The following is a 24,308-nucleotide window of genomic DNA, read 5'->3' as shown; positions in this document are numbered from 1 at the left end:
ACCAGAAATAATCTCTTTCATCTGTGATCCTACATTTTTTTATTATACCTCCTTTGCAGCATGCAGCATAGACTTCTTGAGGTCAGAGATTTAAATGCATCTTTTAAAAAATGTTTGAGGGGCACCTGGGTAGCTCAGTCGTTAAGCGTCTGCCTTCGGCTCAGGGCGTGATCCCGGCGTTCTGGGATCGAGCCCCATATCAGGCTCCTCCGCTGGGAGCCTGCTTCTTCCTCTCCCACTCCCCCTGCTTGTGTTCCCTCTCTAGCTGGCTGTGTCTCTCTCTGTCGAATAAATAAATAAAATCTTTTAAAAAAAAATGTTTGAAAACAGAGACCTTTCTTAACCCCATGCTGCCTAGTTCACAGCAGGCATACAAACACTTCACCAACTGAGTATGCTTAGTGATTGAAACATTATAAAGAGTACCATAATACAGCAGAGCCTTCATAATACAACAGAATTCAGGGGTTCCTGAGCTGTGTAGGGCAGATAAGTGAGATATTAAAATACTATTGTTAAAATATTCATTGGCCTCTGTTCAATACTTCTCAGCTTTAGAAGATGTTTTTCTAAGAGGGAAAAATATTCTGAATTTCCTTTTTTTTTCCTAAATGGAATTACTTTTTAAAAAATCTCAACTTGCAAATGGAAAGTTCTGGTTGAATTGGCATTACTAAACCTCCATTGCCACATTTTCTAGGTCTCAAGCCATGCATTCAAGTGGCTCCCTGTAGTTCACCAAGGAGATGAGGCAGTAAGCGGAAGGATGTAGTAAGTGACAGGAATATAACCAAGATGTTATGCCATGTTTGGCACCCAGTTCAGCAGTTTGAAAGCCAGGCTCGTCAGTACCAGCCGTGCTAAACGGAAATAAGAAATGGAACACATGATAGAGTAAATCAAGTTTTCAGCTCGAGGTCCATAGCAACCACTTCCAGCAAGGCTGACAGCATTCTTTTCCCGCAGCTTTAGTGTTTGGGTATGACAAACCAGGCTGGAAGTAAAGTTTAAATATTCTAAACACTGCAGCTCAAACTCAAACCTCCTTACTAGCAACAGGGGACTCTAAATGGTCAGCCAAGAATGGCTAACTCTAAGTTGCCTCTCAGCAGCTATTCTTTTGCAGGAGTCCTCTTCCTTGTCATGAAAAGGAACAGAATTTTCTTGGTGAAAAAACAGAGAATGGGGTGGCAGGGCTGCTGTCATCGTGGTATTAAGTATCTAATCATGTATGCAGCCCCTTGCGGATAATCACCACTCTGGTCTTTAGCTCGTCAATGAGTAAATGTTTTAGTTCCATATCTTCAGAGACAGAAACGTGCCACATAAGTCAATTTTAAGCATAACTGAAGCACTACAACATGCTAGCTTAGGACAGAAAGCGTTCTAAGTTTCATTACTTCCTTCTCAGCCTTCAGAACTAACCAAACCATAACCTAACCTATTCCCGTTGAATAGGACAATTATAATTAATTAATGTATTCAGGGACCACTGAGGCAAACAGGACTGTTTCTTCTACAATGAATTCCCCCAAACTGCTGTACTTTGAATTATTTTGTACAGCGTTTCCATCTCTGTCATCACCACCTGTCTCTTCTTGCTGGGACCAGTGTGTTTGCCTCTAACGGTGGGTCCCTTAATTCACTGCTTCTGGTATCAGACCAGCCTGGAGAGCTAAGCTATTAAGAGTCACGGGCCAACGCTCACTCCCACCAGCCTCACCTCCTTCATACCCAGGCAGTCACCTTTCAGACCCCACGAACTTAAACACTACAGCTGTGTTCCTCAAACTTGCCTAATTATAAAGATTTACCAGGTATGTGTGTGGCAACGGGAGAGTTTAAAACCTACATTCTCAGTCCCCTCTCCTATAAATTCTAATTCAGTGGACCCAGGATGGGGGGCCCTGAAATCTGTATTTCTTTAACACACAGCCTTGATTTTCATGACCAAGTTTAGAAACACATTCAACATGTCATGGGTGCTGCCCACTTGAATTGGGATTCCTTCTGAAGCATAATGAACTGGGCCAAGGCAGACTTCTTCCAGAGAGACCTGGCAACCAATCAAGTTGCCAGGTCATTGCTCTTCCACTGTCCTCAGGCAAAATCCCCTGATATTCTGAAGCTCCTTCAGGCTAGCCATACACCTCTTCTCTTGCTGGTACTTCATTCACTGAAGACTTGGCACACCTTCCTTCTCTCCACCCCAGATGTCCTGCCATCCCTGTGATGGGTTTTCTGATCACATGGATGACCCAAACAATTCTCCAGCCTCTCCGTTACTTAACCTCCTTGACTTCGCTCATCTTCACTGAGTTCACTTCATTTCAGCCATTTGTGTCTGTGGCAAAACCCAGGAGCCCATCATGTCCAGTAATTAACTGCTCCAGCTCTGAAATCTTCCACTCATATGTCCCTGTCTAACCATATCCTCCTATTACTCCATCACTCCAATACACCCACTCCTTAACTTCATCAGTACCTCTGGTCCTTTCCTCCTCCTCATCCAGCCTAAAAACCCTTACCTGTCATGTTAATCACTCCCTGGCCAATACCCTCAGATCCTCTGCCCCACCATCCTTCTGCCAGCAAACCTCAGCCCTAGCTCAATCCAACTATATGCCTTCTGTGCTCCTAAAACCAGGCAGCTGAATGCTACTGACACCCCAATCCATCCATGGTCTCCTACCTGAAACTGTCAGGAAATCATGGACATTGCCCCAAGTTCACTCTTCCTGACTTTAATTATATGTCAAATCTCCTTGCTTTCCCTCTGACCTCTTCCCACTTAATCTTAGCAGACAACCTCACCCTCTAATTCATAGAGTTGTTGGAAGCCCCAAATGAGCACTTGATCCTAAGCCACCCCACCAGAAAATTCAACTGTGCCCCGATATCTGTTTTAAGATTTTATTTATTTTAGAGGGGGTGAGGGGCAGAGGGAAAGAGACTATCCCAAGCAGACTGAGCCTGACACGGGGCTCAATCCCACGACTCTTGAGATCATGACCTGAGCTGAAATCAAGAGTTGACGCTTAACTGAGTAAGCCACCCAGGCGCCCCCGGTGAGTATTTTTCTGATACAAGAGAAAAAACTAGCCAGACTCTCAAAAATGGCCAGCCTCTCAAAAGATCTATCCAGAGAACCTGAGAATCTTTCTTAAGATGAAAAGGAGTTTAAAAAGAAGAAAACTATCTTACCTCAAGCATTTAACAAGTTTGAATCCAAACATAAAGTTGCCATACATCAGTAGAATGATTATAAATCATAAGCCAAATAGTTAATTCTCTGATCATTTTTATAAATTCAAAGCCAGAGTCAGTGAAACAATACTGTTAGTTATGGTCTTTCACTCTTACCCAAACTCTAATTTGTTGATGGGGCTATAAGTCTTTTCCTGAGGGCTTTTTCCCCTCCTTAAAATATTAATAGCTAACATTCATTGGTTTTTTGTGTACAATTATGTTACTCACAATGACCCTATGAGATAAGAACTATTATTTTTCTCCATTTACAGCTGAAAAACAGACTTAGACATGTTAGGTAATTTGCCCAAAGGCTTACAGCTAGAAAGCAGCGAAGGCAAAATTAAAACAGAACTCAAACTAATCTATGTGCTTCGGCACAGTGATTTTTAACGAAACTTCCCAGGAAATGCAGCACCCTAATCCAATTTTGATACTCCAGTGTATGCTTAGAACCCTCAGACATTACTATTATGGCCTGTTTGACATTCATTCATCCCTACATTCACATCAGAAGGCAGTAATGAATAGGAGGAAAGTTTCTACAGTCAGATCACATAGATTCAAATCCTAGCTCCATCACTTTCTTAACTGTGTAACTTTAAAATTTATTCCTCTAAGTTCATTTTTTTCAACTAGGATGCAGAAATAATGTAATAATCACTGTCACATTAGTCAGTCCTCCCAGATATTTAAAGATAATACATGATCGCACTTAGCACTGGACCTGGCACATTGTAAGTCTCAAAAAAGGTTAGCCATTATAAAAACTAGTATTCAAAAGGTATTGAGGACCTGCACCCACTGGATTCAAGGCAGAGCACTGGGTGCCAGGACTGTGCCATAAACAGGCCAAGGCTGTCTCTGCCTTTGTAGGTCTTTCCGTCTCCTGGGGGAGCAGACAATAAAGAAGGAAACATATCAATGAGATACTAGAATTTTGGTGAAACACTAAGCAGGAAATGCACATGTACTAAGAGGGGACAATAGGGAGGAAGCTACTGTTCAAGGAGTGATCAGGAAAGGCCCTTCTAAGGGGGGACATTTTCGCTGAGTGCAAATCTTTCTATGAGAAGAATAGGGGAAGGGTGCCAGGCAGAGAGAAAGGCCTGTACAGAAGAGGAGGAGAACTGGCACATTAGAGGAACTGACAGTTCCAACCTGACAGAATGGCTGAGCGAGGAGCAGAGGTTGGAGAGGGAGACAGAGACCGAGCACTTCAGATTAAGAAGTGTGGGTGTGGGGGCGCCTGGGTGGCACAGCGGTTAGGCGTCTGCCTTCGGCTCAGGGCGTGATCCCGGCGTTCTGGGATCGAGCCCCACATCAGGCTCCTCTGCTATGAGCCTGCTTCTTCCTCTCCCACTCCCTCTGCTTGTGTTCCCTCTCTCGCTGGCTGTCTCTATCTCTGTCAAATAAATAAATAAAATCTTTAAAAAAAAAAAAAAAAAGAAGTGTGGGTGTGGGTCTAAGTGCAGTGGGAAGCCACTGCAGGCGGGTAATGTGATCTGGTTTGCTTTTTAGTAGCATCACTCCGGCAGCAATGGGGAAAGGGGTTAGAAGAAAGCAAGGGTGGAAGCCGGAAGACCAGATACAGGCAGGGGCAGTCATCCAGCTGAGAGGACAGTGGCTGGATTAGGATGGAGGGAAGGGAGGATTTGAGGTATTCTGGAGCCTTGGCCAACAGGCTGTGCTGATGGGTTGGATGTGGGGTGAAGAATTCAGAAGAATCAAAGACAATTTTCACGTGTTTGGCTTGAACAATGAGAGGACAATAAGGCCACAGAGAAGGCAGGGGGTGAAGATGGGAGTCAGGAATGAGGAATATAAATCCGGAAGTTGGAGAAGGAGATATTTTGGACATACAAAGTTTGAGATCATGGTGGGGCAGCAAGTAGAGATACCAGGAAGGCAGTGGGTAAAAATGCAAGACTAGAACCAGAGAAAGGTCCAGGAGAAAGTCTAACCAAGGGAGGGAATTAGCATTCAAAGGGTATTAAAGTCCTGGGAACAGATGAGATCATTTAGGGAGAGAATATGATGCGAGAAGGGAGGTAGCCAAGTGACAAAAGAGAAAAAAATAATAATAAATCAGGTTGGTGGGGGCCTGGATGGCTCAGTCAGTTAAATATCTGCCTTCGGCTCAGGTCATGATCTCAGGGTCCCGGGATCAAGCCCCAGATCAGGCTCCCTGCTCAGTGGGGAGCCTTCTCCTCCATCTCCCACTCCCCCTGCTTGTGCTCTCTCTCTCTCACTCTGTCAAATAAATAAAAATCTTTAAAAAAAAAAAAGAAGAAGAAGAAGAAGAAGGAGAAACTCAAGCAAGCAGGATGGTAATCTAAAACTGGACATGAGGGGCGCCTGGGTGGCACAGCGGTTAAGCATCTGTCTTCGGCTCAGGGCGTGATCCTGGCGTTATGGGATCGAGCCCCACATCAGGCTCCTCCGCTAGGAGCCTGCTTCTTCCTCTCCCACTCCCCCTGCTTGTGTTCCCTCTCTCGCTGGCTGTCTCTCTCTCTCTGTCAAATAAATAAATAAAATCTTTAAAAAAAAAAAAAAACTGGACATGATCATCGTGGTCACGTAGCCCATGCAAAACACAAAGAACTACCCTCACTGTGTGCTCAATAAATGCCTATGGAACAAATAAAAATAAATTCTTAATGCATTCCTTTTAGGCCTTTAAAGGAAAAATTTTCATTTAGGATTTTTCCCCAAGTTCTTATATTTTTGAGGCATAAGAAAAAACATTTTTGAAGGTCTCTGGATTGTATAAAAGGAATCCTTTTTCTTATGGGCAAAAAACAAGGATTTTTTTTCAAAATCTCACTAAAAAGTAGTCTATTTGAAATTCAAGCTTTTAAAAAAGCTTACACTCATGCTATAACCTTTCTGTAAAAATTCTACCCCAAGATACAATTTTTCCCATCCTTATAACGAAAATGCAATTATATGTTTTACTACAGATACCATTTCATCCTGAAAGATGAAACCGGTACTTTCAAACCGTTCAAGAGTCACATGAGAGATGTAAAATGCTCAAGAGATCAAGGATTTATTTTAAAATGTTAAAAAACAAAACTTAAGCATACCTGTGAGGCCATCCAAAAACTGATAACCAAGGAGTTGAAAAGGATAGAATTGCCAGGAAAATAAGTAAATATAACAGCTACTCCTCAAATGAAAACACATTAAAGCTGTAATTATATCTCTGGGTATCTGTTGACACAAAAAACTCACTACGCTCTTGAGGCTTACACTATCACTAAGAACTACCAAATTGAAATCACAGCTGTAAACATAACTGGGATACTTTATACTTTTCAAAGATTTCCAATGTGACACAAGGCATAATGTATAAAAAAGAAAGGCAGTAACATTTGCCAAAAATGTTTCTTCCCTCGATTGTTCAAGTTAGATCAAGACTGTAATTCTAAGACTATAAGCCTCACTTGTGAAATTCTTCTTCTCAGATATGGAAAGGAAAGGACTATCCTGACTTTTAACGGATTGTGATCCCACTTCAGGATAGACCTATCTAAAAGCCTAGGAGGCTACAGGAAGATCACAGGAATGGATGGATGATGAGCATTCACTCACTCACTCATTCATTCAACAAATGTTAAACACCTATAATGTGCCAGGTGCTGTTCTGAGTCCTAAGGACACATCAGTGAAAAAAGTCTCACATTTTTTAGTTAATGGGGGAAAAGAGACATAAACCAACAAATAAATATGTACTCACCAGTGGGAGTAAGTGCTATGAAGAAAAGTAAGGTTAAGGAGGTCTAGGGAGGACAGAGTAGTGGGGTGTATTTTACACAGAAGGGTCAGGAAAAGCCTGATAAGGTTACATCTGAGCAGAGACCTGAGGCGAGACCCATGATGTCCAGGGAACAGAGTTCTAGGCCGAAGAAATAGCGAACGCAAAGGCACTGAGGCTGGCATATGCCTCAGGTTTTTAAGGAATAGCAAAGTGATCTGTTTGGCAAAACTGGAAGTGAGAACAGGGAGGTATCCTAGTTAGCCGCGGCAAGGACTTCAGACTTGACTTTAAGGCGAGAAGCTACTGGAGCTCTCTAAGCAGAGGATCTGATTTATTTTTTTTTAAGTATCACAAAGGGAACACAAGTTCTTACTCATACACAAGTTTTGTGAGTAATAAATAGGTTAAACATGTACCTACAGAAGAGGAGACAATATCTCCAGCTGCAGAGTACTTTAAAGCTGCAAATCAGATTAAGCAAAGAATTATGTAAAATCACCACTGAATCCCTATGTCCATCATCCTCCTCTCATGTCTTTATGTACGAGGCATATATAATCTGTAAGATTTTACATAATCTATTTATAAGTAGGAAAAAAGCATATAATAAAACAATCTCCTAGTTTGGTAGCATTTTTGTAAGAAAAAATACTTCTACACCAGAACAAAAAACTAAAAGGATAACTAGCTAATTGTGGTTTCCTATCGTTTGTGGTATTACGGGTTTTTTCTCAAGCTTTTCTTTGTTTTTCTAGTTTAATGCTTTAAATGTGAATTACTTTTGTAATTTTTAATGTTACCTTTAAAAAAAAAACGCTCCTACCAGTAGACTGCTCTAATCTCAAGTCATACTTAAATACGAAAACAAACAAAACACGGAGAACATCTTCTCCAAAAGTTACCCCACTTCCATGCAATGTTTGCCTGTGAACGAAGCACTGCACAAATCAAGCGCTGCTCAATGTATCAAGGTCACAAAACCAACTTGGTTAATATGTTTATCATTACATAGTAGCTCTGTCCTCTACAGCAACTTTGATACCATTTTTCCAAGGCAGCAATAGAAGGGCCCTTTCATTAATTTCCTAAGACTCTTTGATACTACTTTGCTGCTTCTGGATTTTTCCACTGTATGTCTCTTAGAAACAAATTAAGCCCGAATAAGTTGTTCCAGCTAATGAAGTGCGCTTTTGGCTCTTTCCCCGTGGCTGAGAACTAGCCGGCAAAATACCAATTGTTTAAGGACGCGTTTTCTCTTCGTTTCTAAATACCGCGATGCTAAGTTTACTACAAATAAAGAACATCAACATAACAACGTACAAGTACACGTATAAATGGAAACTACTGTCGCCCCTTTTTAAACTGAAGATGTGTGGACTCTCATGAATAAATACTATGTGTTCACATGACACAGATAAAAACAGAAAGGAGTATGCCCTCCCTCCGCCTCTACCTAACCTCTCCTCCCCACCACAGAACTGTTTCTCCCAGGGCACAAGCCCAGGGCAATCACTGCTCAGAAATGCAAACCACGCAACTCAAAGTGACTCAAGCTCTGAAACACTTTCCACCTAAGCTCCCCATCCCACCCGCTCCTCAATCACTTCCGACAGGCTTCTCTGAATGGAAATCCCAAACTCCGCTCACACGCCACTCTCCGCATCCGGGAACCCGGGCCCCAGGGTGGGTGTTTTCGCGTGGGCAAATGAGGGTCCCGGGGTTCAGGCCTCTACTGTACCCCCAAGTGGCTGGAGTTCCCGGCTCAGCTGCCTCCTCGGCGGAGCTGGCGCTCTCCACGCCAGGGGCAGGGGCTGCCCCACGCCCGCAGCGGCCCGCTGCAGCCGGAGCGAGGGGCTCCCGGCCGCCCGGCATCCCCGCCCCGCCGCGCGCCCCCCTCGGGGCTCCCGGGCGCCCACACGGTCCCGCACCGCCGCACGGGGACACGCACCCTTGCGGGGTCGGCCGGGCGTCTGCGGGTGCCCCCCTCCCCTCCGCGCCCCCTGGCGCTCGCGTCGCGGCTGCGGCCCGCTGGGGCTACACCGAGCCCCAGGACGCCCCAGCCCCGGGCTAAGTGGGGGGGTGCTGACAGATGGGGCGAAGGCGGGGCTTCGGGGGGAAGGGGCGGAGCCTGAGCGCATGGGGGTGCTGGCGGCTGACAGAAAGAGCCGGGGCAGCGGGCGGGAGGGGCTGGCGGCCGCCGCGGGCAGGGCCGGGGGGTCAGGCGTGGCGGGAGGGAGCTCGCGCAGACACGGGGGGGTTGACAGGCAGAGAGACACACACACGGAGACTGACAGTCGCGGGGGCACGCGGGGCCGGCGGGCCGCGGCGGGCGCTCACCTGGCAGCAGCGGCGGCGGCGGCGGCGGCACCCGCGGCCGGGCCGCTCTCCCCGCGCTCCGGGCCTCCCTCCCGGCGGGCGGGCGGGCGGCCGGCGCAGGCCCCGCGGAGGCGGCGGCGACGCCGGAGCCTCGGACTGCTGGGCGGCGGGGACGCAGCTGCACCAACCGACTCTGGGCCGCTCGGCTCGGCTCGGCCGCGCTCGGAGCTGCTCGGCTCCGTTCGGCCCCGCTCGGCTCGGATGGGGGCGGGGCCCGAGGCCCCCCGCCCAGGTCGCCTCTTGCGCCCGGGGGGCGGGGCTTTAGTGCGGGCGCGAGCCCCCTGACGTCGCGGGGAGCGGACCTTGCCCCGGACGCATGCGCAGGCGTCGTCCCGCTTTTCCCCGCGTGTAGACTGAAGGGGGCGGGGAAGGAGGGCACAGGGGGCGGATGCTGCGGCCCCAGAGGTTCCCGGCTTTTGTGCTCCATATCCTGGTCTTTCTGGAGGACCACCTAAGGAAGGTCACACAAGGCTACTCTTTCGAAAGGATGTAGGCAGGGCAGGGATCCTGGTTTCCCAACAAGCATCGCCTGGGAGTTGGGTTTTTCTTTCATCCCACCAATGCTCCACTGCAGTTTTAATCTCTTCTGTTTCTGAACGACAACAACTTCTGATGGCTTTTTAACATTAAATCTTCAGGTACTTGAGAACTTGCCAGCATCAGTCCCTGCAGTTACAATAATGCTGTCCTTTCTTAACAGCTTCCATTGTGTCACCTGTAACACCCGGGATGGGGTTGGGCCCTTTTCTGGTTTTTTTCCCAGGTACCTGGTTGTCATGGAGCCTAACTCTATGGCAGATATGCTCAAAAAGTGATCCCCACCTTTAGAATCCGGTGATTAATACACAGCAAGAGCTCTGCAGTCTGACACATCTAGGTTGGCATCCCAGATCTGCATTATATTGACAGATTAATAATTGGCTGGGTGACTTTGGACATGCTATTTAATCTTTAATCCATAAAAGAGCAATGAAAATATTAGTAATTAAGCCAGGAGAAATGATTGAAAGATTTAAATGACAACACCCATTAAGCTTTCCATACACTGCCTGGTGTTCAACAAATAAAGCTGATTTTAACTTCAGGTTGCATTTTAACCTTCAGATTCTGAAAAACAGTGAACATATAAAGTATTGAGCAATATGTCAAACTTGACACGTCCAAAGCCAGACTCTCCAACTTGCCCTTCAATTTGCTCCTTTCAGTCTTCTCCAAATCAGTTAACATCAATTCCATCCTTCTGGTGGCTGAGACCAAACCTTGAAGTCATCCTTAATTCCTCTTTTTCTATCATCATATCCCACATATAATCCAGTAGCAAATACCTTTTAAATACCCTCATTTGCGCCCTTGTCATCTTTCTCCTGGAATATTGCAGTAACCTTCTACCTGCTCTCCGTGATTTCCCTCTCTTCTCAGAGAGCTTGTTCTCAAGAAGCCAGAAGGATTCTGTTAAAACCTAAGTCAAAACATATTTCTCCCCTTCTCTAAAGCCTCCAGTGCCTTCCCATCTCAGAGCAAAAACCAAAATTTTTTTGTCAAGGGCCCCCAAGAGTCTATTGTGACCTCCCCCCACCCAACACTCCTCCCATTCTCTAACTCCATCTCCTTGCACTCTACCCCTTCACTCCATTCCAGCCACACTAGCCTTCTTCCTGCTTCTGGAACATGCAGGCTCATCCCTACCTCAAGACCTTTGCATTTGATGTTTCATACCCCCAAGATATCAGAAAGGCATATGCCCCTACTCCAAATTTCAAAATTTTTCAAAAGTCACCGCCTCAGACTTACCCAGACCATTCTGCTAAAATATCAAGTCCCACGCCCCCCATCATTTTCTCTCTCCTCATCCTGCTTTACTTTTGCTTATAGCCCTTATGACCTGAATATCATCTGTAATGTTCTGAGAGCAGGGACTTGTGCTGTTCATCTGCAGTATCTGGAACATAGCCTGACATGGTTAGGTACTCACTATATATTTCCTGAATGAATAAGAGTATATATGGAGTATGTTGCTCAAATTTAACTTCATTTACTCAACAAACTTTTTGAGCATCTATGCCAATCCAGGTACTGTGGGCTGTGAAGGTAAACAAGGCATTCTCCCAACCAGTAAGGAACTCAGAATTTCAAATGAGACGGACATGTAAAGAAGTACTTCTGGAAGAAATATGGGGCACCTGAGTGACTCAGTCCGTTAAGCGTCTGCCTTCGGCTCAAGTTGTGATCCCAGCGTCCTGGGATCAGCAGGGAGCCTGCTTCTCTGTCTCCTGCTCTCCCTGCTTGTGTGCTCACTCACTCTCTCTCTGTCAAATAAGTAAATAAAATCCTAAACAACAACAACAAAAAAAAAAACCCACAAAAAAATGGAAGAAAATATGTAACGCTACACATACGTACTACCTGCTTTGGGAAGCAGAGAGAAGGACGTAATTAATACAATATAGGAGAGTGTAGAAAGTCTTCCCATAGGAGCCAACATTGGAGCTCAGTCTAAAGAAGTGAGGGAGGAGGAGGGACTCCAGGCAGAGGAAATACCATGCACTTAATAACTAGTGTTGGGAAGTATGTCTCAAATAGTATTTACCCAAGGAGACAAATTATTTTCCTTAAAAAAAAAAAAACCAAGCAGATTCCAGGTGAGCCCTATAATAACGTCACCTGAACTCACTCACATTCTGATGAGCTTTCTCAAGCAGGAAAGAAATTGCCAGAATATAGTTGATGCAATAGAATTGCCACCTGACCTCTGTTTTACTGGAATCAGCTATACCTGTCACCCTTTTTTTGTGTCGGGGTCTAAAGGCAAAGAACGTGTATCAGTTAGGAGTTTGCTGGCTGCAAGTACCACTATCCTCTCAGGCCAGTTAAAGAAAAATTAAGGGGAATTTATCTTAGGGCTTTTTAGGGGTCAAAGGGATGGGTCTCTCAGGCCAACAAGAACCCAGATGGACTTCCGGATGGATTGGAGGCAAGCAAGGGGTGCCAGTAAGACTCTCCCCACAAACTTGTTTCCTCTCCATCCAGGTAATACAATGGAAAAATATGTCTACCAACTACTCCCAAGTACATGATACAGTTCCAACTACATAGAGACTAATAATTCCTCATCATTCCAATCCCAAAATCTCAGAGAAGAGGCTCTAATTGACCCAGCCGTATCAGGTGTTTCCCCTCCCCTAGAACAATCATGACCAGCTTACAGGTCATGTAGTTCACCAGGAACGCACCTCTGTGGATCAAGACCACGAAAAAAGGGAATTGTTTTGAGTTGAGGAGGTATCTGAATAGAAGTTCCTTGTAGAACCATGAATTCCACTTAATGGCAAAACACCTGGGAGACATTTGATAGTCACACAGAAAGTGAATACTGAGCTTTCCTGATTTCTGCAAAGTAAGGAGGCCTCTTTTTACGTAGCAATCAAAACCATAAGGTATTCTTTTCCCGACAAAAAGTGGACAAAAACTGGGGTGGTTTCCATAAGCCCTGTGTTGTGGGTATTCCGATGGCCTCTGGTGGTCGTGGACATTAATGCTAGCCACCAAATATTTCTGCTGTGTTTCTCAGCCACATGATAGGATTGTATTTCCTTACGGCTTGGAGTCGGGGGTGGTCATGCCACTTGCTTTGGTCAATAATGTGTGAGTAGCTGTACTCCCAGGTCCAAACTTTAAGAGCTAGTAGGCAATTGTGTATGCTCTCTTTCCCTCAGCAACAATAGACAATGCTGAAGATGGTGATCGCTCCATCATTCTGGGTCCTGAAGGGAGGAGTCATTAAATAGTGGCCCCCGGGGGACTCACAGTACACATGTTGTAGCAGCAAGAAATAAACCTTGCTGTCGTAAAAAGACTGGGGCGTGTTTGCTACCCTAGCAAAACCCAGCCTATCCCAATAGATACGCCTTCTAACATCCAGGCTATCCCACTGCCCATTGTACAGCACGGAGGCAATTTGGGTGGGAAAGACCCCATTCCCCACATGTGGGTGTGGATTCTCTGCTAGGTCAGTGGAATTAGTCTCATCGACCTTGTACTGACTGCTTCAGGAATAGACCTATTACCCAGGCCTACAACCATCAGTATCCAATACTTGCCCCATCACAATCATTGAATAAAATCCTCACTATTTCCCTGGATGTCAGTGGGAAACCATTTGCTGCTGGCAAGGAATTTATGACCATGAAGAGAGTCAGCCTAAAGATGAAGCCCGCACATGAATAGAGAAAAGCAGAAGAAAGAGAAACAGAATCGGAGTGCTGATCAAGGCTTACCTGAACCAATAAAGTCAGGTAAATCAGTAAATTCCCCATATTATTGATTCTAATGTGAGTACTCGAAACCAAAAGCATTCCCACTATGGCTATCCTACCATATTCACTGCATAGTTCCGAGCAGTAGCCGGTGATACAGAATCACAAGGGGGAAAATGTCTGAACTTTGAACAATCACAGGAAGAGAAGCTGAAAATTCTGTGATTTATACACCAGCTCTTTCTCTAGAATAAGGTGTCACAGTGCAGACAGAGCACAGAAAAGGAACAGTAACCAGGTGAGAACCAAGGACTTGAAGGAGAAGAATCCTATAGAACCAGGATAGTGACCCCCTGGCTTAGTCAACACTACATAGTTCATTTCATAGAGAGGGTTCTATCACTCTCCATGAGCCTTCATGCTGCATTTATAAAGTCTGGAGTGAAAGAATCCAGGAGGCAGTTTCATGCAGTATGTACGTAGGATTTAACTTTGAAACTCCTGGGCTGGAATCCTGTCTCCCCACTTACTTGCTCTGTGAACTTGAGTAACTTACTTAAATCCCTAATGTAGTTATGACAGTTGAATGAGATACTCGTGTTACTATTAACATGGTGGATGATGAATCATAAGGACTCAATGGTTAAAAAGGATGTCCTGTTAATTTTTTTAAGAAAGGTTCTGGGATGCCTGGGTGGCTCAGTCATTAAGCTCAGGTCATGATCCCAGGGCCCTGCATCGGGCTTCCTGCTCAGCGGGAAGCCTGCTTCTCCCTCTCCCTCTGCTTGTGTTCCCTCTCTCGCTGTGTCTCTCTCTGTCAAATAAATAAAATCTTTAAAAAGTAAATAAATAAACGTTCTGAATCCAGTTACGTCAACTTATTGCTCTCGGGTCTAAAGCCACGATTCTTTGCTTAGCCCTGTGATATTGGAGCTGAATTCTGTAAACATTTCCTTTTTGCCAGTGGCACAATGTGAGACTCTGTCAGTAGAGAAGGTTGGAGAAATTAAAAAAAAAAAAAGCAGCATAAGGGGCTCCCTGGTTCAGAACCTTTGTGATTCCACTCTGCTCTTCTTGCTCCCATAGCACATGGTTGCCCATGGTCTAGGGAGACCCAGTGGTGCTCACCCTCCAGTGAGCTGTTCTGCCACCTGGATGGCCAGCTTCTGACCTGTAGCCTGTGGCCATCCATCAGATATCTCCACCATCCAGTGGCCTGGATTCCTGCTCTCTCCAACAAGGCCCAAATCTCACCTTGGGGGTGGGGGAGAGGCACTTGCAAGTTTGTTCTCTCCTTGGTCACTCCACCTCAGCCCTAGAGATAGTAGACGCTGTCTCTAGTTACTATGCCTATATTCTTTTTTTTTTAATAATGATTTTTTATTATATTATGTTAGTCACCATACAGTACATCCCCGGTTTTCGATGTAAGGCTCGATGATTCATTAGTTGTGTATAACACCCAGTGCACCATGCAATACGTGCCCTCCTTACTACCCATCACCGGTCTATCCCATTCCCCCACCCCCCTCCCCTCTGTAGCCCTCAGTTTGTTTCTCATAGTCCATAGTCTCTCATGTTTCATTCCCCCTTCTGATTACCCCCCCTTTCTTTATCCCTTTCTTCCCCTACTGATCATTCTAGTTCTTATGTTCCATAGATGAGAGAAATCATATGATAGTTGTCTTTCTCTGCTTGACTTATTTGACTAAGCATTATCTCCTCCAGTGCCGTCCATGTTGTAGCAAATGTTGAGAACTCATTCTTTCTGATTGCTGAGTAATATTCCATTGTATATATGGACCACAACTTCTTAATCCAGTCATCTGTTGCAGGGCATCTCGGCTCCTTCCACGATTTAGCTATTGTGGACATTGCTGCTATGAACATTGGGGTGCATATGGCCCTTATCTTCACTACGTCTGTATCTTTGGGGTAAACACCCAGTAGTGCAATGGCTGGATCATAGGGTAGCTCAATTTTTAACTTTTTAAGGGACCTCCACACGGTTTTCCAGAGTGGCTGTACCAACTTGCATTCCCACCAACAATGTAGGAGGGATCCCCTTTCTCCACATCCTCTCCAACAATTGTTGTTTCTTGCCTTGTCTATTTTTGCCATTCTAACTGTATGCCTATATTCTTTGGAGCTCTCTTTCTACCCTTTTAGGCACCCACCACCTTTCATCAGCTAATAATTCTTCATATTAAAGATTCCTTGTTCAAATTACTGGTGTGGTTTCTGCCTCCTGAGTGGCCCCAATTGCCAATTAGACAAGTTTCTGGGATTAAAAAGGAACTGGTTTGTGGGAGCAGATGGGGGGAATTCAATTGTGTGTATAACAGTATTTACAAAGTCATGACTTCATCCTCAAGAGAACACTGTAAGAAACATATAATGGTGTCCTGATGTCAGAGCCAGTCTTCTGCCTGTCCTTACAGTTGGGGTTCTGCTGGCCCAGCCCAGCCCAGGACCTGAGCCAGACATGATGGACAGGATCCTGAGGCCTATCACAAGGCGGGGCCGAGAGTCACATCTTGATTATAAATATGTAGTTTCTGTTGGACCAGAGATGAGTTTGAATGTCCATAAAACCCTCCCAGCTCAAGGCATTGTCTGTCCCCACCCACCACTCTTCCCCCAAAGGAAGCGTACTCTGCACCTACTATGTACGTACCCCTGCGTTAGGTTCTGAGTATGCAGCCCCGAATAAAACCAGAGACCTTCATGTAGCTTACAGTCTAGTAAGTGAGGCAGACATTGGTCAAATAATCAAAAAACATAAATCTTACACAGTGCATGGTACCGTGAAATCCACTAATAGGAGGCTTTGGCTCAAAGATGTTCAGGGAAATAGTTCGGGTAAATCTAAAGGGAAAAAATAGGGGTTAAATTAGACGTATTAGTCTCCTCGGGCTGCCATAACAAAACACCGTACACCAGGGAGCTTAAACAACAGAAATAAATTTTCTCACAGTTCTTGAGGCTGGAAGTCCAACATCAAAGTCCCAGCCAATTTGGGCTTTGGTGAGAGCTATCTTCCTGGCTTGCAGATGGCCGCTTTCTTGCTCTGTCCTCACATGACCTTTCCTCAGTATTTGTGCACAGGAAGAGAGGGAAAATGAGCTCTCTGGTGTCTCTTCTTACAAGGACACTAATTCTACTGGATCAGGGCCCTACCCTTATGACCTCAATTAATCTTAATTACTGCCTTCCTCCCAATAAAGCCACACTGGGGGGTTAGGGCTTCAACATATGAATTTGGGGGAATACATACATTTGGTCCATAACACTAGGCAAATAAGGCAAAGAAGAGTACTCCCTATAGAGAGAGCAGCACACACATAGGCCCTGTGGTCATCAAGATACGTGGTGGTTTAAACAAAGAAGAAGGAAAATGTACAATGAGGCAGATAATTGGAGGAGATAAGGTTGGAGAGGTGGCCAGTGGCCAGATCATGTACAGCCTTGAAGGTCATGGTAATAATTTAAGTCATATCCTAAAAGCAATGAAGCTTTACTGAAGTGAACGGAGTAGGGACAATATGCTGGGTGGAGACCAGAAAGAAAGGCTCAGAATAGACCCAGACAGAACAATAATGAAGCTGTCTGGGGTGTCTAGGCTCAGTCAAGACTACACAAGTGGTCACTGGCTAGCCTGGAGGAGTCCCTGGCCAGGAGGGTTGCCCAGGACCAGAGAAGAGAACCTGTTTCTGGCCCAGGGGGATTTATGACATGCAGCTTCTCTGCAGTCTTGGCTTCTCTCCTGCTGTAGACCCCATGCTTTCTACCACCTCAGCGAGGACAGACAGCTCTGTGACTGGTTCCATATCTCTAGCCCAGTCTGGCCCAGCTTGCCTTCCTCCTTTTCCCATACTGGACCACAGAACTAAAGTTCAACATGCTGTCCCCCTAACGAAGCAGACTGACCAGCAACTGCCCAGCCCTTCTCCAGACTCTTCAGTGTGACATTCAACCCCTGAGCCAACAAAACTCTTTACACTTGACTTTCATCTAGGATCCTGAAGAGCTTTAATTTAAGAGAAGATGTGAACTGGAAGTGATCCATTCCTTTCACAGATGGTTTCAAGTCATCTGAGTGGCCTAGATAATGTCAAGCTCCGAATACGGAGCAAAAGGATCCTAAACTGTTAGCATTCCTAGGGCCCAGGGGGGAAAAAAATCTCTTTGGCGCAGTATGTTAAGTGACCCACTCTTGGTTTTGGCTCAGGTCAAGATGTCAGGGTCATGAGATTGAACCTCACATCAGGCTCCACACTCAGTGCAGTCTGCTTCAGATTTTCTCTCTCCCTCTCTCTGCTCCTCCCACTTGTACTCTCTCTCAATCAAATAAATACATTTTTTTAAAGAAGATCTCTTTGGAAGAGGTTTACATCATTCTAATCTTAAAATGGTTTCTACAAACAATTTTTAAAATGCACTACAATGCCTAATGCACAGATGCAGCCAGACTTACAAGAAGACAAGACACCACAAGAGGAAACAAGTAAAACAACAAAGAAACAGACTCATGATGACCCCAAATACGGGAAATTATCAGAGACCAAAAAACAGCCAAACACAGTACATTCATGGAGAAAAAAGCCAAGCTTAGACAAATAAAAATCATGAGACACCACTTCACAATCATTAGGATGGTTATTATCCAAAAAAGAAAAGAAAAAGAAAAAACCAGATGTTGGAGTAGATGCAGAGAAATTGGAACACTTGTGTGTTATTTGTGGGAACGTAAAATAGTGCAGCTGCTGTGGAAAACAGTATGATGGCTCCTCAAAAAAATTAAACATAGAACTACCACATATACCAAAACTTCTACTTCTAGGTATATATCAAAAAGAACTGAAAGCAGGAACTTAGAACAGACATTTGTATACCCTTGTTCGTAGCAGCAGTATTCACAATAGCTAAAAGGTGGAAGCAACCCAAATGTCCATCGATAGATGAATGGAAAAACAAAATGTGGTGTATACACACAGTAGACTATTATTCAGCCTTGGGGCGTGGGTGGCTCAGTTGGTTAAGCAGCTGGCTCTTGATTTTAGCTCAGGTCACGATTTCAGAGTTGTGAGATCGAGCCCCACATCCAGCTGCAAGCTCAGCAGGCATTCCACTTCTCTCCTCCCTCTCCCTCTGCCTCTGCCCCTCCCCAAGCTCACACGCACTCTCTCTCTCTCTCTTAAATAAATACTTTTAAAAAAATAAAGAATATTATTCACGCTTAAAAAGAGAGAAAATTCTCGGGGTGCCTGAGTGGCTCAGTCGGTTAAGCACTAACTCTTGCTTTTGGCTCAGGTCATGATCTCAGGGTCGTGAGATAGAGCCCCACATTGGGCTCTGTGCTGGGTGTGGAGCCTGCTTAAGATTCTGTCTCCCTGTCCCTTCCCCCCCCCACCACCACCACATGGGCTCTCTCTCTCTAAAAAAAAGAGGGGGGGAATTCTGATACATGTTACAATATAGATGACCCTTAAGGACATAATGTTACATGAAATAAACCGGTCACAAAAGCACAAATAATGTATGACTCCATTTATATGAAGTACCTAGAATAGTTAAATTTACAGAGACAGAAAGCGGAATGGTGATTGCCAGGGACTGGGAGGAGGGATGAATGGGAAACTATTGTTTAATAACTTTTTTTTAAGTTTTCAGTGTTGCAAGAAAGAAAAAAACAGTTTTCAGTGTTGCCAGATGAAAAGAGTTCTGGAAACTGGTTGCACAAAAATGTGAATGTACTTAAGACTAGTAAACTGTACACTTAAAAACAGCTATGATGGCAAACGTTGTGTTTATTTTACAATATTGAAAAATCTAATGGAGAAGATAAAATGGAATAATAAAAAAAAAACTGGATCCAAAAGAAGAAAGAAAAAAAGGAAAATGGGAACAAAACCCAGATAGAACAAAAAGAAGGCAACAGGATTATAGATGTAAATGATTTGTAACCATATCTGCAATTATCTTAAATGTAAGTGGACTAAATATTCTAACAAAAAGAAAAAAGACCAACAGGGCAAATTTAAACAAAATACAAGACTCAACTATATGATGTTTATGACATACTTTAATATGAGGACATATAGGTTAAAAGATAAAGGGATGAAAATATTCTAGCTAAAATTTTAAATAAGAAGTAATATCTATCTTATGCAAATTCTCTCCAAAAATAGAGGGAACACTTCCCAACTTATTTTATAAGGTCAGCATAATTGTACCACCAAAACCTGGCTAGAATGTGACAAGAAAAAATATAGACCACTATCTCTCACGACCACCAATACAACAATCCTAAACAAAATGTTAGCAAATCAAATACAGCAACAAATTAAGAGGATAAGAAATCATAACCAAGTGGAGGTTATCTCAGGAATGCAAATTGGTTTAACATTAAAAAATCAACCAGCCACATTAACAGAATAAAAGGAAAAATAATTTGATTATCTGAATAGATGCTAAAAAAGCATTTGACAAAATTCAACACTTACAGCAAAAAACTCTTAGCAACCTAAAGATGGAAAACAACTTCCTCAATCTGATATAGGATGTACGGGAAAAAAACAGAGCCAACAGCATTCTTAATGGTAAAATAGTGAGCATTTTCCTCTCTAAAATCAGAAACAGAGCAAGAATATCAGTTATCACCACCTCTAATCAACATTTTATGAGATGTCCTAGCCAGGGCAATAAGGCAAGAAAAAAAAATGTCATAAAGAAAGGAAGGAAAAAAACAAAACTATCTTTCTTCAAAAATCACATGATTGTATAGGTAGAAAACCCTAAGGAATCTCAAATAACCTTTTAGAACCAATAAGTCAATGTCTTAGTCTGGCTGCTATAACAAAATATCACAAATTGGGTAGTTCATAAACAATAGAAATTTATTTTCCCCCATTTTGGAGGCTGACAGTCTGAGATCAGGCTGATACCATGGTCAGGTTCTGATGAAGGCCCTTTTCCAGGTTGCAAAACCAATATACCAAAGTTAACCTTACTTCTATATTCCAGCAAATGTCAGAAAATTGTTTTTTAAGAATAGTCAGAATAGGTTTGAAATAGCAAAAAAATACAAAGTACCTATAAATGGATCTAACAAAAGACATGGATGACCTCTATGGAGAAAACCATGAACATTTTAATAGACATTAAGGAATAATGAGAGAGAGAGCATGTTAATAGATTAGAAGACTCAATACTGTAAAGGTGTCATCCTCTTCAATTGGCTTATTGATTCAAAGAAATCCCAGTTGATTTTCACATGGCACTTGACAAGATCATTCTAATATAAAATTTATATGAAATTGCAGAAGGCCGAGAAGAGCTAAGGTCCTCCTGAAGAAGTACAAAGTAGAGAGGATTTATTCTATCAGCTAACAAAACTTATAATAAAGCTCTAATAATTAAGACAGTATGGTACTGGCATAAGAGTAGACAAAAACCAATGGACCGAAGAAAGACCCCCCCCCCAAAAAACAGATTAATGTTAGAGATAGCATTGCAGAACAGTGTGGGGAAATGATCTTTTGAATAAATGGTGTTGAGTCAATGGAATAGCCACATGGGAAAAATGGCATTGGGATCCCATCACACACCATACTCAAAAGCTAATTTCTATTAGATCATGGACTAAAATACAAAAGGTAAACCAATAAAGTGTTAGAAGATAACATTCAGTATCTTTATGATATCAAGGGAGGAAAAGGTTTCTTAAACAAGACTGGAAAAGCACTAACCCACAACTGAGAGACTGATCAATTGGACTTCTTTACAGTTAAGAACTTCTGTTCATCAAGAAACATCATTAGCCACAGAGGAGAAAGATTAACAACGCAAATAACTGGCAAAGGGTTTATATCCAGAATATACAAAAAACTACTATAAAGAAATAATGAAAAATACAGAGCAGTGGAAAAATGGGCAAGAACAGGGTCTTGGCTTCACAAAGAAAATCCAAATGGCCAATAAACGTATGAAAGGTGCTGAGCCTCATTAGTAATCAGGGCAATGAAGCGGAGAGAACACCTACTACAGACCCACCAGATGGCTAAAGTACAAAGTCTGATAGTATCCGTTGCTGGTGAAAACTGTTGGCAAATGCACAAAGGGAGCTCTATTGCTGGGGGGAGTGTACTTGTATAATCATTTTGGGAAACAGTTTGGCATTATTTAAGTTAAGCATAGGAATACCTATAACCCAGCAATTCTGCTCCAAAGTATATACCTAAGAGAAATCCAGGTAGACAGGTAGACATGTACAAAAATGTTCACAGCAGCATCATTTATAAGAGCCCCAAGTTGGAAACAACCCATATGTCAGCTGGTAGAAGGGATAAATTATGCTATATTCACTCAATGGAATGTTTTATATTGCACAAAAAATGAACCACACCTGCACACAACAACTTGGAAGACTCTTGAGTGAAAGAAGCTAGACACAAAATAACATCCACATTTAATGACTGTTTTTATATAAAACCCATAACCAGACAAAATTCAACATGCTCCCTGCCCCCACAATCTTCGCCCCTCCTGTACTCATGAGATATGTGAAGAATGGTAATAAAAGATGGATTTGCGGCTGAGTGGCTCAGTCGGTTAAGCATCTGCCTTCAGCTCAGGTCATGATCTGAGGACCCATGATTCCAGGGTCCTGGGATCAAGCCCCACATGGGACTCACTGCTCAGCGGGGAGTCTGCTCCTCCCTCTCCCTCTGCCCCTCTCCCGGCTCTCTTGTTCACTCTCTCTCAAATAAAGAAAGAAAGAAAGAAAATCTTAGAAAATAAATAAATAAAAGATGGATTTGCAGGGTCCCTGGCTGGCTCAGTCAGTGGAGCATGCAACTCTTGATCTCAGGGTCGTGATTTCAAGCCCCACATTGGGCGTAAAGATTACTTAAAAAAAAAAAAAAGATTTGCAAACAAGTTGGGGAATCACTCTTTTGTCTCCAGCCACAACCACCAACCTGCTGGAATATCTCCAGTCTGGAGGGATGATGAAAGACAATGGTCCTGGAGGTGGGCTGAAGGAAGTCATTGACACAGCTGTCTGATGTGGGGGTGGAGAACAAGAGTCAGGCACCCCTTATGTTGGGGTTCATTATGAGGACCTCAGTGACATTTTAATAAAGTCACTCAAAGATAAGGGACTATAATGATGAATTTCTAGTGTATTAAACCTTCATGGGAGACCTGGAGACCATGAAGTGGGACAAGAGTCATGGGCAATTTCTGAAATGCACAGTGCACTAGCCAAACAGGGCCAGGCTCTTTTTTGCAAGATTCCCAGCAATGAACATAATTTTGTGTTATGTGTATTCCTTTTCGGGATATCTAAACATTTTTCATTAGTACAACTATGGGATTATATGACACACTGTTGAACTTTTAAAAAACTTAACAACAGGTGTTAGACATCTGCCCATTTGAACCCGTATCGATCTACTTCTTACTTGGAGGTGATGGGTACGTTCATTATCTTGATGAGGTGGTGGTTTCATGGGTAATTTCACATGTCAAAACGCAAATCGTACACCTTAAATAGATGTGGTTTACTGTAGGTCAGTCCCACATCAATAAAATGAGGAGTGTTGGCGCTTTCAAGCTCTTGGACTGCTTTCCCCACTTAGCTCTGTAAGTTTCACCCACGCTGTAGGATCCACACCTATTTCATTACTTCTCAAAGCTGTGTGGAATTCCGAGGTAGGCGTCCACCGTGGTTTACTAGCTTCTTCCTTTAGCACTTCCCTTGCTTCCCGTTCACCCATGCCATGAGTAATGCTATTCTAAATACCTCCTCCTTGTTTTATGTGTATCTGAGCAAACTTCCAAAATACATCACAAAGAGCGAAACGGCTAACCTCTGTGCCTTATGCATACTTAATGGTACTGAGAACTACCTGCTTATCTTACAGAATGGCTAAGCAAGTTTCTATTCCTGCCAACTGGGCACGGAGAGTCCCCAGTCTTCACTAGGGTTTCTGACTCTTCACGCTGCACGGATGTCAGTGCCTCGTCCCTCCCTCCCCCTCATTTGGTATTGACTTCAAGGTCGCTGACGAATAATTCTTCAGGCCGTGGCACACGGCTGTGGCCATTCCCGCATGCTTAGCGGATGGAATTTCTCTCCATCTCCACTTGGTTTTTAATCATGTTTTTGGGGAAGGCTGCAGGTTCGAAAGGGGAGCTCTACAGCCCATCTTTCTGGGCACTCCCTGGCTGCCTTGAAAGGTCCCATCTACATGAAGGAACTGGGCCTTGGTGCTGGGGCCAGTGTTTTAAGCTGCAAGGAATGCAGTGACTCAGCTGGTCCTCAGGGACACCTCTGTGAACAAGGCTGAGGGAAGGAAGTCATTACACAGACAGCTGGGCTGTAAAAAACAAAAATACTCCACACACCAAACTCTACAGAGTAGTGTGGCTATGTGTCCCATGACTCAACGGGACTGCTTCTGCCACGTGGCACTCGGCTCAGGATATGTGGCACACAGCCCTCACCCGCTGCTGGCCGGCTGCTCCTCTGAGCTGCTTGGAAAGCTGGCTGGGTGGGGGCCCCAAGGAAACCTGTGACAGTCCTCCCCCCACCCTCTCCACTCTGCCCGTTTCTTCCCTCATCAGCTCCTTCCTCCTTCCTCCCTAGTCCTCTTGCCCTT

The 24,308-nt window shown here is 44.0% G+C and overlaps 1 protein-coding gene across 5 annotated transcripts in view; it reads right to left on the bottom strand.

The window, feature by feature from the left end:
- The window catches only part of ZHX3 (zinc fingers and homeoboxes 3), a 122,693-nt gene that overhangs the window by 91,835 nt on the left and 6,550 nt on the right, over nt 1-24,308 (bottom strand). Inside the window, exon 1 of one of the 5 annotated variants that reach the window (XM_087853580.1) lies at nt 9,350-9,590. The exons of 1 other annotated variant lie outside the window; for it this stretch is intronic. The gene's annotated coding sequence lies outside the window, so the exon portion shown is untranslated. Of the gene's footprint in view, nt 1-8,750; nt 8,901-8,960; nt 9,090-9,349; nt 9,591-24,308 lie in introns of those variants that run through there. 3 more of the 5 variants (XM_045804631.2, XM_045804628.2, XM_045804629.2) reach the window with 3 other exon arrangements.

The sequence above is a fragment of the Ursus americanus genome, chromosome 22 (assembly GCF_024610735.1).
Source record: "Ursus americanus isolate L20-20 chromosome 22, mUrsAme1.1.p, whole genome shotgun sequence".
NCBI classification, from domain to species: Eukaryota; Metazoa; Chordata; class Mammalia; order Carnivora; family Ursidae; genus Ursus; species Ursus americanus.
This window is presented reverse-complemented; position numbering and strand designations above follow the sequence as displayed.